Source organism: Trichomycterus rosablanca, chromosome 1 (assembly GCF_030014385.1).
Source record: "Trichomycterus rosablanca isolate fTriRos1 chromosome 1, fTriRos1.hap1, whole genome shotgun sequence".
Classification (NCBI taxonomy): domain Eukaryota; kingdom Metazoa; phylum Chordata; class Actinopteri; order Siluriformes; family Trichomycteridae; genus Trichomycterus; species Trichomycterus rosablanca.
Genome location: NC_085988.1, coordinates 19608178 through 19628090, shown reverse-complemented (window position 1 = coordinate 19628090; position 19913 = coordinate 19608178). Strand labels below are relative to the sequence as shown.

The following is a 19913-nucleotide window of genomic DNA, read 5'->3' as shown; positions in this document are numbered from 1 at the left end:
TACAATGCCAAAATAAACTATACAAAAATTAGAACTGTAGATGAGAAGCAAGAAAGAATCCACTGTTAACCAAGAGAAAGTTCAGTGCAATGCAGACACTGGCTGACAACCAGCGCTGCTGATTATTTAAGTGATTATACACTGATCAGCCATAACATTAAAAACACCTCATTGTTTCTACACTCACTGTCCATTTGATCAGCTCCACTTACCATATAGAAGCACTTTGTAGTTTTACAATTACTGACTGTAGTCCATAAATTTTTAACCTGCTTTCACCGTGTTCTTCAATGGTCAGGACCCCCACAGAGCCACCACAGAGCAGGTATTATTTAGGTGGTGGATCATTCTCAGCACTGCAGTGGCAGTGACACTGACATGGTGGTGGTGTTTTAGTGTGTGTTGTGCTGGTATGAGTGGATTAGACACAGCAGCGCTGCTGGAGTTTTTAAATACCGTGTCCACTTACTGTCCACTCTATTGGACACTCCTACCTAGTTGGTCCACCTTGTAGATGTAAAGTCAGAGACGATCACTCATCTATTTCTGCTGTTTGAGTTGGTCATCTTCTAGACCTTCATCAGTGGTCACAGGACGCTGCCCACAGGGCGCTGTTGGCTGGATATTTTTGGTTTTTTGGTGGACTATTCTCAGTCCAGCAGTGACAGTGAGGTGTTTAAAAACTCCAGCAGCGCTTCTGTGTCTTATCCACTCATACCAGCACAACACACACTAACACACCACCACCATGTCAGTGTCACTGCAGTACTGAGAATGATCCACCACCTAAATAATACCTGCTCTGTAGTGGTCCTGGGAGAGTCCTGACCATTGAAGAGCAGCATGAAAGGGGGCTAACAAAGCATTCAGAGAAACAGATGGACTACAGTCAGTAATTGTAGAACTACAAAGTGCTCCTATATGGTAAGTGGAGCTAATAAAATGGACAGTGAGTGTAAAAACAAGGAGGTGGTTTTAATGTTATGGATGATCGGTGTATAAACACTCATTCAGAGAATTAAAATCTAAGCAAATTGGACTTTAGCCAAGTAATCACTTGATTCAGTGAATGTGACCTCCAATCTTTGATATCTATCATATACAGCTGTGAGGAATCACCACTCACTTATCACAGACTCCATTATAACAAAAGCAGCTGACATACTACTTAGTACACTAATATGCGATTTGGAATGCTGCCTCCGTTAAAATAGAGACGGCTTAAAACGAAATGTGTGCTACTACTGTGATACAAAGATAAGAACAATGAATATTTCAAGAGTAAAGCAGACTTGTAAGAAGCTCATTACCTTGGGAATTGTGCCTTCAAACAAATAGCAGAAACTACATAATGTGATGGCTTAGAATATGACAAATAGTAATAATAATGATAAAGTGTTTATTCATGCGTTTTGCTACTTAGTTTTTTACATTATCAATGTATTTACTCGGCCATTGTTATCATCATTTTTCAAATAGTGAAGGTTCAGACATCATAAGGAAAATGTAACTAACAGTATATAGTCAAGAGCAGCTGGACAACTGACAAAACCATGATCATTCATATGGATGAACCATAACATTTTCCACTCTTTGACACTCATACCGACCAGGCATAACATTATGATCTTCGTCACGGCACCTGTTAGTGGGTGGGACATATTAGGCAGCAAGTGAACATTTTATCCTCAAAGCTGATGTGTTAGAAGCAGGAAAAATGAAAGGCTGGCTGGTCCGTGTGGTCCGATCCAACAGACGAGCTACTGTAGCTCAAATTGCTGAAGAAGTTAATGCTGGTTCTGATAGAAAGGTATCAGAATACACAGTGCATTGCACTTTGCGTATGGGGCTGCATAGCCACAGACCAGCCAGGGTGCCCATGCTGACCCCTGTCCACCACCGAAAGCGTCCACAATGGGCACTTAAGCATTGGGACTGGACTGCGGAGCAATGGTAGAAGGTAGCCTGGTCTGATGAATCACGTTTTCTTTTACATCACGTGGATGGCCGGGTGCGTGTGCATTGCTTGCCTGGGGAACACATGGCACCAGGATGCACTATGGGAAGAAGGCAAGCCGGCAGAGGCAGTGTGATGCTTTGCGCAATGTTCTGCTGGGAAACCTTGGGTCCTGCCATCCATGTGGATGTTACTTTGACACGTACCACCTACCTAAGCATTGTTGCAGACCATGTACACCCTTTTATGGAAACAGTATTCCCTGATGGCTGTGGCCTCTTTCAGCAGGATAATGCGCCCTGCCACAGAGCAAAAATGCTTCAGGAATGGTTTGAGGAGCACAACAACGAGTTAGAGGTGTTGACTTGGCCTCCAGATTTCCCAGATCTCAACCCAATCGAGCATCTATGGGATGTGCTGGACAAACAAGTTCGATCCATGAAGGCCCACCTCACAACTTACAGGAGTTAAAGGATATGCTGCTAACATCTTGGTGCCAGATACCACAGCACACTTTCAGGGGTCTAGTGGAGTCCATGATTCGATGGGTCAGGGCTGTTTTGGCAGCAAAAGAGGGACCAACACAATATTAGGAAGGTGGTCATAATGTTATGCCTGATCGGTGTATGATCCCATTGAGCTCTGCCAGTGGCAGATTCTTACATAAGTCATAATAAACAGAAACCAGCATAAGCATATTATACTGCTGCCCAACCTTAGCGCACCCAAGCCACATTGAGTTGTTCTTCAATTCATGTCACTGTTCTTGGTCTTTGAGTAGTTTTGTATGTTCTTCCCAAGTACATCTGATTTCTGTGGGGTATTCCAGTTTCTTCCTACCACCTAAAAATGCAAAAACTGGAATGGCTACTCTTAATTGGGACTGAATGTGAGTAAGTGAATGTACTGATGTGTGTGACGGTATATGATAAACTGTTTGCCTGGCCCAGCATGTATAAACTGGTACCATGTTTTGCACCCAGCATTTCCTAAAAGTATATGTAAGCAACAGATATTTTCATTGGACATCTGTGTAGTTCATAATTTCTCTGCATTCTGATTAGGGTCATGGTGGATCCAGAGCCACCCAGAAACATCATATAAAAATCAGGAAAGGGCACCAATCTGTTAAACCATACAGCTGCACGCTCACATCTAGATGTAATTAAAAGTAGAAAATCCACCTCTGGACATGCATTGGAGGAAACTGTAGAAGCTAGAAAAAATCCTACAAGAAAACCAGGTCCTCTTTTCTGCTGGCAAGTAAAATAAATGATTAAAATGAGCTAGCTGATTTAATAAGTACAGATATCACCTTTACCTGCCACTTCTATACTGTAGAATAAACAGCTTCACCACAGGTAATTACACCTCCTATCTGAGAAATCAAAGTACTAACTGACCTGTTAACTGACCTTGCTGTTAAAGTGCAGATAATAATTCTAATAAATAATAGCTGTTATATAATAAATAAGTACTACTGAAGTACAAATAATAATTATAATAAATAGTAGTTGTTATATAATAAATAATTGCTATTAAAGTGCAGATAATAATTCTAATAAATAATAGTTGTTATATAATAAATAATTGCTGTTAAAGTACAGATAATAATTCTAATAAATAATAGTTGTCATATAATAAATAATTGCTGTTAAAGTGCAGATAATAATTCTAATAAATAATAGTTGTTATATAATAAATAATTGCTATTAAAGTGCAGATAATAATTCTAATAAATAATAGTTATATAATAAATAATTGTTATTAAAGTGCAGATAATAATTCTAATAGTTGTTATATAATAAATAATTGCTATTAAAGAGCAGATAATAATTCTAATAAATAATAGTTGTTATATAATAAATAATTGCTGTTAAAGTACAGATAATAATTCTAATAAATAATAGTTGTTATATAATAAATAATTGCTGTTAAAGTACAGATAATAATTCTAATAAATAATAGTTGTTATATAATAAATAATTGCTATTAAAGTGCAGATAATAATTATAATAAACAAGTTATATAATAAATAATTGATATTATAGTTCAGATAATAATTCTAATAAATAATAGTTATATAATAAATAATTGCTATTAAAGTGCAGATAATAATTATAATAAACAATAGTTGTTATATAATAAATAATTGCTATTAAAGTGCAGATAATAATTCTAATAAATAATAGTTGTTATATAATAAATACTTGCTATTAAAGTGTAGATAATAATTATAATAAATAATAGTTGTTATATATTAAATAATTGCTATTTAAGTGTGAACAATAATTCTAATAGATAATAGTTGTTATATATTAAATAATTGCTATTAAAGTGTAAATAATAATTTAATAAATTATTTTACGAGCAGTTATTTTCTGCGTGTAAATGCAATCACTGAATGGTAGCAAGCCGTTGTCTGTGTCTGACTGAGAGAAAGGAAAAACGAACAAGCAAGAGAAGCAGAAGAAAGTGGGGTGATATGAGCAATGGTGGCCCTGCAGAGGAATCCAAGCGATCGATGGTCATATTCACAACGAGTCAGGCATAGTCTCATGGTGAAGGGCCTGTATAAATAATAATAATTACAAAAAAGCCCCCAGATCGCTTTCCGATACTCCGATCATCTTCCTATTTCCACCGGGCTTTGACTATTGATTGCTCAGAATATTAGTTTGCTTTTTTATTTGTTTTATTTTCTCTAGCTGTTCAACATAGAGTCATATATTACTTTTACTGCAGTATTACTGAGTTGTGAGTAATGTGTACTGAGTGTATAAGTGTGTGTGTGTGTGTGTGTGTGTGTGCATGTGTTTAAATGGGGTGCGCTGTATCGCCAGGGGGTGTGAGTAAGAACAGGCCACAGTAATTGAATCCCTTTCCCTGTCTATGCCTCAAATCTAGTCATTATACAAGCACCTCTTTCTCTCTCCCGGACACATGCACAGACAGAAAAAGAAAGAAAAGGGAGAGACAGATTCTGCCTAATTAAATTTCTACCACACACCAGTTGGTTTTGCTTCTTTTTTTTCTCTTCAAATGTTATTTTCCCCAGAGATGATAAAATAAGCATTAAATGCAGCTAACGCTGGCAAATCACTGCTCTTTTTGGGGTCGTTCTGGGCTCGCTGGCGGAGGGAAATAAAAACGGCAGGAGGGAAAAACAGATGAAGAGACAGACGTGGTGGCGTGTGAGACATGATGTTTGCCCAGTGCTAAAAAAAGTACTGTGTAGTGACTCCAAACATTTAAATCGATTGTCCTGCCTTTTACATTACATTTATATTTGATAACCTGTTAGCAATAGCTAAATTAGCCTATCTTTATGGTAAAAAAGTATTACCTGGACTTATATTTATTTTCTATAAAAACAACAACATTAAGCAAAGTGCTATAAAGTAGGAGACATGTAAGACTGAAAGCAGGTGGAATGGGCAAAAAAAGGTTGATGCAAGGAAGTAGTGAATATTGCCTAACGGTAATCAGATGGCTGAATGTGATGTAGTGTGTACCTTCCGTAAGAAAAGTGTAAGGTTGCGCCCCATATTCAAATCAGTTCAGAACAGACTGTGTCTACAGAGTTAAAGCATAGTATCACCAATAAAAATCATCTAAAAATTATTGGCAGGCTTAAAAAATGTCTGGTCAAATATTTCAAATGCAAATAAAAAATATACAGTGGTGTTCAAAAAAATAGCAGTCCCACATCATTAACCTGATAAATCACTGTTTTTAGTAGAAGTGATCTACATAGCAAATAATTTACTTAAAAGTGTAGTAGAGTAATGAAAACAAAACAAACCCAACAATTAGGACATGCATGCTGCTCATTCTGAGTAATCGAAGCATTGATTGAAAGGGGGTTGTTCAAAATAATAGCAGTGAGGAGTTCAATTGGTGAAGTCATTCATTCTGAAGAAGAATGGGTGTCAGATTTTGCCCTTATTTAATTTAGGAGGGTGGCAAATGTTGCACAGGTTGGTAATAGCTCATTTCCTTCTGAAATACTGGGTAAAATGGGTTGTTCCAGACATTGTTCTGATGAACAGCGTACTTTGATTAAAAAGTTGATTGTAGAGGGAAAAAACATACAGAGAAGTGCAGCAAATTATTGGCTGCTCAGCTAGAATGATCTCAAATGCCTTGAAGTGACAACCAAAACCTGAAAGACGCAGAAAGAAGCGTGGAACTACTGTTCGAATGGATCAGAGAATAGCCAGAATGGCAAACACTCAGCCAGTGATCACCTCCAGAAAGATCAAGGAACATCTGAAATTACCAGTGAGTACAGAAGATGATTAAGTGAAGCCAATTTACCAGCAAGAACTCCTGCAAAGTCCCGTTGTTAAGAAAAAGACGTCCTGAATGGGTTCAAATTTGCCAAGGAACACATTCACTGGTCCAAAGAGAAATGGTTCAACATTTTGTGGACTGATAAAAGGGTCTTTTTGGGTCTAGTGGCTGTAGACAGTATGTCAGACGACCCCCGAGCACTGAATTCAAGCCAAAGTTCACTGTGAAGACAGTAAAGCATGGTGGTACAAAATGATGATATGGGGATGTTTCTCATACCATGGTGTTACGCCTATTTATCACATACGAGGGATCATGGATCAGTTTAAATATATCAGAACACTTGAGGAGATCATGTTGCCCTATGCCGAAGAAGAAATTTCCTTAAAATCGGTGTTTCAACATGACAATATCCCAAAACATCTTGGTTACAGAACAAAAAAGATTGAAGATAATAGAGTGGCCAGCCCAATCTCCTGACTTTAATCCCATAGAGAACTGGTGGGCTGATATCTGAAATGTGTTTTTTTTTTTTAGGCAAAACCCAAAATTGCAGAAGAACTGTGGAATGTCGTCTAATCATCCTGGACTGGAATATCTGTTCAGAGGTGCCAGAAGTTGGTCGACTCCATTCAACACAGATCTCAGAAACAATTGTTATGCCACTAAATATTAGTTCAGTAATTTAAACTAAAGTGAAACCTCAAACATTTTCAGTTTGTAGATAAATTTTTTTAAGTTTTTAAAGAAGAATGCTGGCACTGCTATTTTTTCGAACAGCCTAATATTCATTTTTCTTAACTTTCTGTAAAGGATTAACACAAACTGGCTACATTTAGTTAATGTTTTGATTTAGAATTGAAAGTGTAGTATTTTCAGTGCATTTGCATTTATGGAAATAAAAGTTATTATAATGATTTTGCGCTTTATTCACTTTTTAAAAATCACTGCTATTTTTTTTAACACCACTGTATGTATTTTTAGTCTATCCCTTCACTAAAGTAAACTTATTCTAGGAAAATGAAATTCCTAGAATTCCTAGACATTCTTCTGTAACAGAATCATATGTTACTTTAAAATATAAAATAGGAGTTTTCATACATTAGGCAACCACAACAAAAATATCTTCATGCCTGGCTGTGCAACCGCAATGCTCAGAATCACATGAATACTAACACCTGAAGCTTATAATGACATAATCAGTGTGCTATTAAAGTCCTCCATTTCTTCTTATCCTTCATGTAAGCTGCGTCCGAAATCGCGTACTTAAACAGTACGCACTAGATTTGAGGAAGTGCACACTGCTCGGCTGGTAAAGCAGTACGCTCTTTCAGTATGCAAGTGTGCAGTATGCACGCAACCTTGTACGTACTACGTTCGCCATCTTACCAACGTCACGTGATGTTTGATGTCTCATCGCCACAGTTATAACAGTTTTGAAATCAGACAAAATTAATTCTGTCGTTCACCACAAAGCTACTCATAATGTTATTCAGGGTTGTATGTAACGTCGCTGACAAAAAATGGACGCTCGCGGATAACAAAAAATAGGCTTTCCCACACCTCCTCGCTCCTACGCATCCACTCATCAACTGCAGGCACATTGGTTGTGAGGGCATGCCAGGGTGCCAGTGGAGGTTGAAATCCTAAAATACACTGAAACGGAGTCAGTCCAGTAGATGCACTAACCAGTGAGTTTTGTGCTATCTCCGCCCACACCAGATATCGGGCCCAGTCATTGGGATTGTTATGGCAGTACAGCCTAAGGAACTTTCCTAATTCCTGGTTCACCCGTTCACATTGTCCATTTGATTGTGGGTGATACCCCGAAGTCAGACTCACAGAGACTCCGATCTGTTCAAAGAAGGCTGACCAGACTTGGGACGTAAATTGAGGGCCCCTATCCGACACTATGTCCTCAGGGATACCAAATATACGGAAGACGTGAGTGAACAAAGCTTCCGCTGTCAAGAATGCCGAGGGAAGAACTGAAAATGGTATAAAACGAACACCTCTGGAAAATCTATCCAGGACGGTAAGTATAGTAGTATAAGTAAGGGATTCGGGAAGATCGGTAATAAAATCGATAGCAATATGAGACCAGGGACGAGCAGGTATGGGCAACGGCATCAACTTTCCAGCGGGCAAAGTTTTAGGTGTCTTGCATTGTGCACAGACTGAACAAGAAGACACAAAACGATGTACGTCGGCAGAAAGAGTACCCCACCAATACTTACTAGCTATCAACTGACACGTCCTACCTTCCCCTGGGTGACCTGAAGAGAGCGAAGAATGGGCCCAAGTAAGCAAACGATCCCTAAACTCCTCCGGGACATAAACCTTGTCTACAGGGCACTGACTGGGTGTGGTAACTCTATTTAAAGCCTCTTGAATGCCCTCGTCTATCTCCCATCTAATGGATGCAATACTGACCTCCGGAGGAAGAATAGGTTTGAGTTCTGGATCTTTCTCAGGGTCCTCCTGACCCTGGAATACTCTGGACAGTGCGTCCGCCTTGGTGTTGCGAGTACCAGGACGGAAGGACAGACTGAAACAAAATCTGGAAAAGAACAAGGACCACCTGGCCTGACGTGCATTCATACGCTTAGCATTCTTTAAATATTCAAAGTTTTTATGATCAGTGAGAACCACAAAAGGATGGTTGGCCCCCTCCAACCAATGTCTCCACTCCTCTAGAGCTAGTTTCACAGCCAACAGCTCTCTATCCCCTATGCCATAATTACTCTCAGCGGGACTAAGCTTATGAGAGTAAAAAGCTACTGGATACAGCTTGCGAGGACTCCCAGAGTGCTGAGAGAGAACAGCTCCTACACCCGACTCGGAAGCATCAACCTCCACCACAAAAGGTTCAGCAGGATTAGGGTGTTTTAGGATGGGAGCGGAGGTAAACGCCTGTTTCAACAACTCGAATGCTGACTCAGCCTGTGCATTCCAAAAAAGCAGTTTGGTAGCTCCCTTCAGGAGGGCTGTAAGGGGAGCAGCAATCGAACTGAAATGACGTATAAAACGCCGGTAAAAATTGGCAAAACCCAGGAACCTTTGCAGTTCTTTAACGGAGCTAGGACGCGGCCACTGAACCACGGCTTGTACCTTCTGGTCATCCATGACTATGCCGTTATGACCGATAACATAACCGAGGAAGGAAATAGTTTGCGCATGAAATTCACATTTCTCTCCTTTAATGTACAAGTGGTTCTTCAAAAGTCTACACAACACGGAACGGACCTGGGCAACATGGGTCTCTAAATCAGGGGAATACACTAGGATGTCATCTATATACGCGATCACGTATCTCCCAATCATGTCCCTCAGGACATCATTGATGAACGCTTGGAACACAGAGGGGGCGTTGCAGAGCCCAAAGGGCATGACGCAGTACTCATAATGCCCCCTAGTGGTGACAAAAGCCGTCTTCCATTCATCCCCCTCTCTCATTCTAACCAAATTATAGGCACTACGGAGGTCTAATTTCGTGAAATACTTAGCTTCCCTGAGTTGTTCTAAGGCTGTGGGAATAAGGGAAAGAGGATAAGGGTATTTCTTAGTAACAGAATTTAATTTCCGATTTTCTATACACGGTCTAAGACTCCCGTCTTTCTTTTTAACAAAGAAGAAGCCGGACGCCGCAGGTGACGTGGATGGTTGAATAAAGCCCTGAGCTAACGCCTCCTCTATATACTCCTCCATAGACCTCTCCTCCTGTTGAGTGAGGGGGTAAACCCTAGATTTGGGCAATTCAGCATTCTCCTCCAGGTCTATGGCACAGTCATACAAACGGTGTGGAGGCAATTTAGTGGCATTGCATTTACTGAAAACCTCCCGCAGATCAGAGTACTCGAGAGGAATAACATAAGACATTTCAGACTGCGGACTTTCTATAGAGGTAGAGCTAATGGATACGGAGGGAAACTGAATACAATTTCTATGGCAATATGGAGACCATGCGACTAACTCCCGTTTAGACCAAGAGATGTTGGGATTATGGAGTTCTAACCAGGGAAGAGCAAGAATGATCTGATAAGCGGACATCGAAATAACAAAAAAAGAAAGCAGTTCAGTATGTAAGGCACTAGTTTGAATTGACAATAGATGGGTGGAAAAAGAGATTGGAGCCTCTCCAACCGGCTCTCCATCCAGAGCGGTGACACGGAGGGGAGTTTTCAAGGACTTCACTGGGATCTGTAGTTCAGAAGCTAGCTCAGCATGAATGAAGTTCCCCTCAGCACCGGAGTCAATCAGGGCTGAAACAACAAAGACTCTATGTTGGTAGTAAACCTTTACTGGCAAAAGAAAGGATTTAGAAATCAGCCCCTTTGTGGAAATACTCACCCCCTCAGCATATGGAATGGTCTCCACGGACTTTCTAGTGGTCGTCCGCCTTGACCCACGTGGACGAGCCCCACATTCACGTAAAATGTGCCCAGTCCTGCCACAATAGAAACACAGGCCACTTGATAATCTGCGCTGCCTTTCCTCAGGGGTGAGGCGAGTGGTGTCGAGCTGCATGGGTACTGCATCAGTAGAGTCCATGACATCATGGAGACGGGGCAAACGCAGGACAGCTGGGCTAGTTCTCTTGTGCTGAAGGAGGTGGTCCAAGCGAATGGCTAAGGTGATGAGCTGGTTAAGAGACAAATTCTCATCTCTACAAGCTAGTTCGGATAATACGTCATGATTGAGTCCCTGGCGAAACATAACAATGAGAGCTGGATCGTTCCATCCACTACCAGCCGCAAGTGTGCGGAATTCCATGGCATACTCCGAAACTGATTGTTTGCCTTGACGAAGTTTAACAAGTAGGTCACCACTGGATCTCCCCTCATGAGGGTGATCGAAAACCGCTTTAAATTGTTCCAAAAAATTTTCATAGGTCATGGCGTTGATCTGTGACCAAATGGCTGTGGCCCATTCCAAGGCCTTGCCCGTAAGACGTGATATCACAAACGATATTTTAGACTGGTCAGCACTTACAGGAGAGTTATTGAAATACACTGAACATTGTAACAAAAAGCCCCGACAGTTATTAGGTGAGCCCTCAAACTTGTCTGGTTTACTCACAGGAAAAAGCATATTCATTACAGCAGGTCTAGGTGAGAGTTCACTGGGTGAAGGCTGGGGTACTTCCACCGGATTACTTTGTAATTGTGTAGTCAGTTTACCAATACTCTCGACTACCAAAGAAAGTTGAGTTTGTTGCTCACCCTGTTGTTGAGCGAGACGATTGAGAGAGTGCGAAAGCTCCTCCATGAACTGTTGATGCTGACCAAGTAGTAGGCCTTAACTAGAAATAGCCTTCTGGATAGCCTCGGGGTCCGCCATCCAAAACGTAGGCGAAGTATTCTGTAATGTCGCTGACAAAAAATGGACGCTCGCGGATAACAAAAAATAGGCTTTAATAAGGCTTCGATAAAGAACAAAAACACCACGACGTGAAAACAAAAAGGCAGGGAAAACAAAAGAATGCACAAGCGATAACTAACAACAGAATAACCCTAGACACAGAAGCGAACGAAATAAACAAGGAAGCGGCAGAAAATCGTAAACGGTAAACAGGCAGAAATCGGTACACGGAAAACACTATGTTTCAAAATTGCTCGGTACGCTCAGGAAAAGTCACTGTGGCAATACTTCGCAACGTGCCCAAAACACACACCGTATTTATAAAGTCCATAATGAACAGCAGCTGAAAACAGTTAGTATTCTGGTGAACCGATTCTCTGAAGTGGTTCATGATTCCCGGAGTGGTCATGTGATTGAGTCATGTGCGTTACTGAAGGATTCTGGGAATCGTAGTCTTTACTTTCCGGCACAGAACCCGTTGTACAGGAAGTATGCGTGACATTGTACTTAATCATAACAGTTTAAAATTTTGTTTTACTCCGCTTTCCACCATCTTTCTTCTTTGCTAAAAATGCCTTTGCAGCTCCAGTTGAATAATGGGATAGGCTATCGTTTGCATACTCAAAAATGGCTGCCCAGGCAGTAGGTCATCCGGGTACTGTTCGCGAACTGTTTAATGAGTACTAGGTATTCGGACGTACTAACCGCTGTCTCAAACTGCTTTCGTGTACTATTTAGTATGGAAGTATGCGATTTTGGACTCAGATATAGTATTATACCATGTAATGTCATTTTGTGCTGCTCCTTTGTTTTTGTGGCTTTCCTCAGTATTTCTATAGTTTATTCCTAGCTGGGTTGTATTTTCTAATTAGTAATAGTGATTATCTTAACACCAATTTAGTTTATGCTTCGGTGGCACAGTGGGTAGCACTGTCGCCTCACAGCAAGAAGGGTTCGATCCCCAGGTAGGGTGGTCTGGGTCCTTTCTGTGTGGAGTTTGCATGTTCTCCCCGTGTTTGTTTGGGCTTCCTCCAGGAGCTTCGGTTTCCTCCCACAATCCAAAGACATACAAGTGAGATGAATTGGAGATACAAAATTATCCATGACTGTGTTATCCATGAATCTTGTGTAACCAGTAACTACCATTTCTGTCATGAATGTAACCAAAGTGTGTAAAACATGATGTTAAAATCCTAATAAATAGATAATTCATGATTTGAAGTATAAATGAGTTTTCATACATCAGGCAACCACAACAAAATATGTTCATGCCTGGCTGTGCGACAGCAACACTCAGGATCACCTGAAGGTTATAATGACATAATCAGTGTGCTATTTAAGTCCTCCATTTCTTCTTAATCCTTCACATAGTATTGTACCATCAATGTCATTTGTGCCCTCCTCTTTTGTTTTTGTGCCTTTCCTCAGAATTTCTGTAGTTTATTCCTAGCTGGTTTGTATTAACGATTAGCTTAACACCTGTTTAGTCTATGCAACTGTAGCCACATTCACATTAGTGATTAGCTTAGCATTTAGGTTAGCATTTCCACTTGTAGTCCTATTTACCTTAGCAATTAGCTTAGCACGTCACTAAGCATTTTTGCACTTACAGCCATGTTTGCTTTAATGATAGGTTTCATACTATAGCTGCGTCCGAAATTGCATACTTCCATACTTAATAGTACGCGAAAGCAGTACTAGAGAGCGGTTAGTATGTCCGAATACATAGTATACATAATAACATACGCGAGTAGTACCTGGATGACCTACTTTTTGGGCAGCCATGTTTGAGTATGCAAACGATGCACACTTTTGGTCTGCTAATGTATCCCATAATTCAACTGGAGCTTCGTAGGTGTTTGAAGTGGAAGAAGAAACAAGAAAGATGGCAGAAAACGGAGAGTCCTCTGTTTACAAGTGTAAGTAAGATAAACAAAATAAAAATATTATTGTGTACAACCCTAAATAACATTATGATTAGCAATAAATATCCAAAATTTTGCCAGGTGGGGCTTGTAATGAGCACACGGTCTTTAACTATGGTGATATTACTTCATCACGTCATCACTTGACGTTGGTAAGATGGCGGACGTAGTACGTAGGGGTGTTGCGTGCATACTGCACACTTCTGTACTAAAAGCGTACTTCTTTACCGGCCGAGCGGTGCATACTTCCTCGAATCTAGTACGTACTCTGTAAGTATGCAATTTCGGACGCAGCTTATATTTCTATATACTATATATTTATTTAAGTGCACTAATTGTATAATTACTGTTGACTGTTGTTAAGCGAACCTCCTATTTATCTACTACTTTTGCATGTGTGTTATATTATTGTATAGTTTTTTCTTAGCTGTTTATGGTGGTGGGTTATGATTTGTATTGTTTGTACATCAGTGTTTGTACCGTCATTAAATATATATATGCACAGTCAGAAAGATAGTTAGAAAGGCAAAACATTTCTCCAACGATTATGGATGGCAAAATATGGCCAAGTAAAATGATTAGATGAACACAATATTGCCATCTCACTCCCCTGATCTAGTTCTCATTAAGAACCTGAAGGGTAAGCAGAAGAAAAGAGACCACAAGAAAGGATTGTGGAGCCTAGATGATCTAGAAACATCCTGTAATTTACAATGTTTTAAAATTCCTTGTTTGAACTTTCTAATTTTGGGCATCATAGAAGACTAAATGTTGTTAGCAAAGGGTGATTGTACAAAACAGTAAATGCATGGGTGCCAATAAAACTATATTATATATTATAACTATGTAATAAAAATATATTATTGGTTAGGGTTTATCTGTCGCTCAGTCAGTGGGTAGGTGTCTCAGTCAACATTTAACCCCCTTTACTTTAAAATAAGTACGGTATTTATGTCTATAAAATTAAATTAAGATATACAACAAGAAGTCTCAGGAAACAGAAGTAGAATATTTATTGATACATGCAAGCAATTTGAATAACATAGATGGCCATAATTTTGAGTGCTTTTAAAGGATGGCTTTACAAAGATTTGAGAGGCTTTAACCCACTGAGTACCATTGGAGGCACTGTAGACAAGATTGTAATACCTAAGGAAATAAATCCACAAAGTTGAATCAGTTCTTCTGGACACAAGTTTGTTGTAGAGATACGTTTCGTCACTCAATCCGAATGACTTCTTCAGTCTGAGCTGGTGTTGAATACCCCAACCTTATATGCAGTTGATTTGCATAACGACTGATCACTGCCCATTGCATAACAATGGAAATGGTGATCAGGTCCATATGAAATTCACAATGACCATTAATTACAATTATCTTTCACACATGATTGGGGTAAAGCTCCAATTACGCCGTTGTAAGATGGTGAGAGATGTACTCTCAGGCCCCCTCCCCGGTTCAGAGATGGTCGTTCCCTCTTCACATAGATGACCTCTTTGACTCCACGTTCAAACCAGCGTTCCTCCTTGTCAAGGATCTGCACATCTTCATCATTAAATGAGTGGCCGCTGGCTTGCAGGTGGGTGTAAACTGCAGAGTCCTGGCCAGAAGAGGTCGATCTTCTATGTTGGGCCATCCGTTTCGCCAGTGGCTGTTTAGTTTCCCCGATGTACAGTTCCCGACAATCCTCCCGGCACCTAACAGCATACACTACGTTACTCTGTTTGTGTCGAGGAACCCGGTCCTTAGGGTGAACTAATTTCTGGCGTAGCGTGTTCTGGGGTTTGAAAGCAACTGAAACACGGTGTTTGGAGAATATCCGTCTTAATTGTTCCGATACTCCTGCCACATACGGAATCACCACTGGTTTGCGCTTAGACCGCGGTTGTTCTTCTCCTCCCTTCAATCCACTGGAGCTGTGTTTGGGCATTTTCCCCGCTTTTACGAATGCCCAGTTGGGATAACTACATTCACCCAGGGCCTTCTTGACATGAGATTTCTCTCTATCCTTGGCCGTAGTGTCTGTGGGATGCTGTTCGCCCGGTGGTGCAGCGTCCTGATGACTCCTAGTTTGTGTTCCAAAGGATGATGGGAGTCAAACCTTAAGTACTGGTCCGTGTGCGTTGGTTTGCGGTAAACATTTACTTTCAACCGTCCCCCATCTTTACTAGCAATTTCACAGTCTAAGAAGGCTAAAACGTTGTCGCTTGCCTCCTCCCTTGTGAACTTGATGTGTTTGTCCACCGAGTTGATGTGGTCCGTGAAATGTGGTACTTCCTCTGATTTTATTTTAACCCAGGTGTCGTCCACATATCTGAACCAATGACTCGGTGGTGTCCCTGAGTAGGTCCTTAGTGCCTTCTTTTCCACTTCCTCCATGTACAGGTTTGCAACAATAGGTGAGACTGGGGACCCCATAGCACACCCATGTTTCTGCTTGTAGAACTGTCCTCTGTACGAGAAGTAGGTGGACTGAAGACACAGTTCTAGAAGTGTGCACACCTGGTCCGTGGTAAGGGGGGTCGCCTTGTAGTTTCCTACGGACCACCTCCACTGCCTCAGCAACCGGAATGCACGTGAAGAGGGATGTAACATCATACGAGACCATTGTTTCCTCCGTCTCAATGATGACGCCCTTCACCTTGTCCACAAAATCCATGGGGTTCTGAATGTGGTGTTCCGTGTTACCTACCAACGGGTTGAGAATCGATGCTAGAAACTTAGAAATGTTATAAGTCACAGAGTTAATCATACAAACAATGGGTCGTAAAGATACATCCTGTTTGTGTATCTTAGGTAACCCATACAGACTAGGTGTAGCCTCCCCCGGATATAATTTGTAGTACAAAGCCCTATCAATAGCATTGTTCTGTTCTAAAACTTTCAGACAATCTATCACCTTTTTCTTGTAGCTACTACCTGGATCTCGTTTCAGCAGCTCATAAGTGTTAGTGTCACTAAGTAACAACATCACTTTCTCATGATAGTCTATCTGGTTTAATAGAACAGTACATCTACCTTTGTCAGCAGGAAGTATGATGATGTTATTGTCCTTACTAAGTGTAGTAAGTGCATACCTCTCGTCTCTGCTGATGTTGGATGGCGGTGGCTTTGCATTACTCAGGCAAGCTGATACTTTCATCCGCAACTGTTCCGCTTCCAGGTCGGAGATGTTTTTGTTGCGGATTGCTGAATCTGTGGCTGTGATCAGTTCCACTAGTGGGACTTGCTTTGGTGTAACAGCGAAATTCAACCCCTTAGCCAAGATGTCTTTCTCCGCTTGTGTGAGTTGTCTGTCCGACAAGTTCTTCACCCACTTGTCCACATCACCAGCGTGTGTTTGCCCTTCATTCCTCTTTCGGCCATCCATGGTCTGTTGGTGTTTCTGTCCTGCAGCAAGCAAGTCAAACTTTTTTCGCTGCCTGGTTTTTGACTTTTCATGTTGTCCTAGACGAGCCTTCTGCGTGAAGTTAATCACCTGTTGGAGAGTGGGCTCATCTAGACGTGATGTAAGTCTTTGTACAATCTGCTCCTCTCTAGTTTTTAAGACATCGATTGTGAAGTTAGTTTGTCTCACCCGTTCATTCAATAGCTGGTTCTGTGCCTTCTGAATGATCTTGCTAGCTCGGTGACCTTTGACAGAAGATCTGAGTTGCAGGCTCTTAGGTGTGATCCTGCTCTGTCTGCATCTGATGTTAAATCGCAGGTGGTTCCTGTAGTCAGCCATCTTACGTGCCGTTTTCTCGTACTCTTGTACGAGTTTGAGGCAATCCTTGACGAAGTGAGTCAGAATCTAATTTTGTTGGTTTGTTTATCGCAAACCAACGCACACGGACCAGTACTTAAGGTTTGACTCCCATCATCCTTTGGAGCACAAACTAGGAGTCATCAGGACGCTGCACCATCAAGCGAACAGCATCCCCACAGACACTACGGCCAAGGATAGAGAGAAATCTCATGTCAAGAAGGCCCTGGGTGAATGTGGTTATCCCAACTGGGCATTCGTAAAAGCGGGGAAAATGCCCAAACACAGCTCCAGTGGATCGAAGGGAGGAGAAGAACAACCGCGGTCTAAGCGCAAACCAGTGGTGATTCCGTATGTGGCAGGAGTATCGGAACAATTAAGACGGATATTCTCCAAACACCGTGTTTCAGTTGCTTTCAAACCCCAGAACACGCTACGCCAGAAATTAGTTCACCCTAAGGACCGGGTTCCTCGACACAAACAGAGTAACGTAGTGTATGCTGTTAGGTGCCGGGAGGATTGTCGGGAACTGTACATTGGGGAAACTAAACAGCCACTGGCGAAACGGATGGCCCAACATAGAAGATCGACCTCTTCTGGCCAGGACTCTGCGGTTTACACCCACCTGCAAGCAAGCGGCCACTCATTTAATGATGAAGATGTGCAGATCCTTGACAAGGAGGAACGCTGGTTTGAACGTGGAGTCAAAGAGGCCATCTATGTGAAGAGGGAACGACCATCTCTGAACCGGGGAGGGGGCCTGAGAGTACATCTCACCATCTTACAACGCCGTAATTGGAGCTTTACCCCAATCATGTGTGAAAGACACACATGACCATGGTAATTAATGGTCATTGTGAATTACATATGGACCTGATCACCAGTTCCATTGTTATGCAATGGGCAGTGATCAGTCGTTATGCAAATCAACTGCATATAAGGTTGGGGTATTCAACACCAGCTCAGACTGAAGAAGTCATTCGGATTGAGTGACGAAACGTATCTCTACAACAAACTTGTATCCAGATGAACTGATTCAACTTTGTGGATTTGTGTACCTGGATTATTGAGCATGCATCAACAGACTAAGGAAATAAACTTTTTTGGACCTCACTCCAAGTGCTGAGTTTGGCTACACAAACTAACAAATATAATAAATACAACAACCTCACACAGAATTTACCATACTTGCTGTGATGCTGGGGGTGTTTTTTTTTCCGTGGAACTGGGGAATTAGTCATAAGTGAAAGGGAATTGCCAAGTGATGAGTAAAAGAGGAGGTCCTGTTCTAGACAGCTGAAGATGGACAGGTGGTTTCCAGCACAGCGCTGACAATAAACATGCACTGGCTCATGGAAAAGAAGGCGAGTGTCCTTGAGTGGGCTGACATTAATCTGAGTTTTAAAAAAATCTGTAGTCTGATAGATAAATAAATAGAATAAAAATGTATTATGTAATATAAAAACTTTAAAAGTATCCCAGCAGTAAATATTGTTAGATGAGATATGTAATATACCAAACTGTTGTAAAGTGTTCACTGCAGTAAATATTAACAGATGTGTAGTAACTAGTGGTGGACAAACTTCCTCTGTCTGTCTGAACATCTGAGTCTCTTGCTGTCTTTAAAAAACGATTAAAAACTCACCTCTTTACTAAGCATTTAAGCTGGCTTGTACTTACTTACTAACACTCTTATTCATTTCTTTAAAAAAAAAAAAAAAAAAAAAAAAAAAAAAAAAAAAAACACTTTGCTTCTAACAGGGTTTCAGCAGATTTGTATTCTTGGACTGTTGTCTACTTAAACTAGAGTAATGAAATGTTTACTATGGAAGCACTTCTGGAAATCGCTCTGGATAAGAGCGCCTGCTAAATGTTGAAAATGTAAATGCTCTGATGCTGCCTCCCCAACACACTGCTGCAAAGAACACAGCCCCTGCAACAACCGACTGGTAAAAGATAGACAACATTTTGTTGCACCCATTAAAGGACCTGAGCTTTCTCAGAAAGTAGAGTCTGCTCATCCCTTTCCTGTACACAGCCTCCATGTTAGCCCTCCAATCCAGTCTGTTGTCAAGCCAGACACCCAAGTACTTATAAATGTCCACCAGTTCAACATTCTGACCCATGATGGTAACAGATCTGATTGTGGTCCTATTCCTCCTGAAGTCCATTAACATCTCCTTAGGTTTGGACACATGTTGTTGCTAACCACAAAATCTTTACTGAACTCAAATATTTTTGTAAGAAGGAATGGGCAAATATACTTCAGTCTAGGAGAACAAAGCTGTAAGAAACATATCCAAACAGACTGGTGGCTGTATGTGTAGTTAGTCTCTGTCTGTCCATCTGTCTGTCTGTCTCCACCTATGTGAAAAACAAAAACAAATGATCATGTACAAGCAAATACATCAAAACCTCTTTTCTGTTTTAGTTCAGTGAAGTATCAGTGTTGTACATTGAGCCGTTTGTATGGCTGATATCATATACACCGATCAGCCATAACATTAAAACCACCTCCTTGTTTCTACACTCACTGTCCATTTTATCAGCTCCACTTACCATATAGAAGCACTTTGTAGCTCTACAATTACTGACTATAGTCCTCTACATGCTTTGTTAGCCCCCTTTC

The 19913-nt window shown here is 40.9% G+C and overlaps 1 pseudogene; it reads right to left on the bottom strand.

Annotated features, from left to right (window-relative positions):
- Nucleotides 1–14154: 14154 nt before the first annotated feature.
- LOC134312191 (uncharacterized) overlaps nt 14155–19913 on the bottom strand; it is a 71462-nt pseudogene continuing 65703 nt past the window's right edge.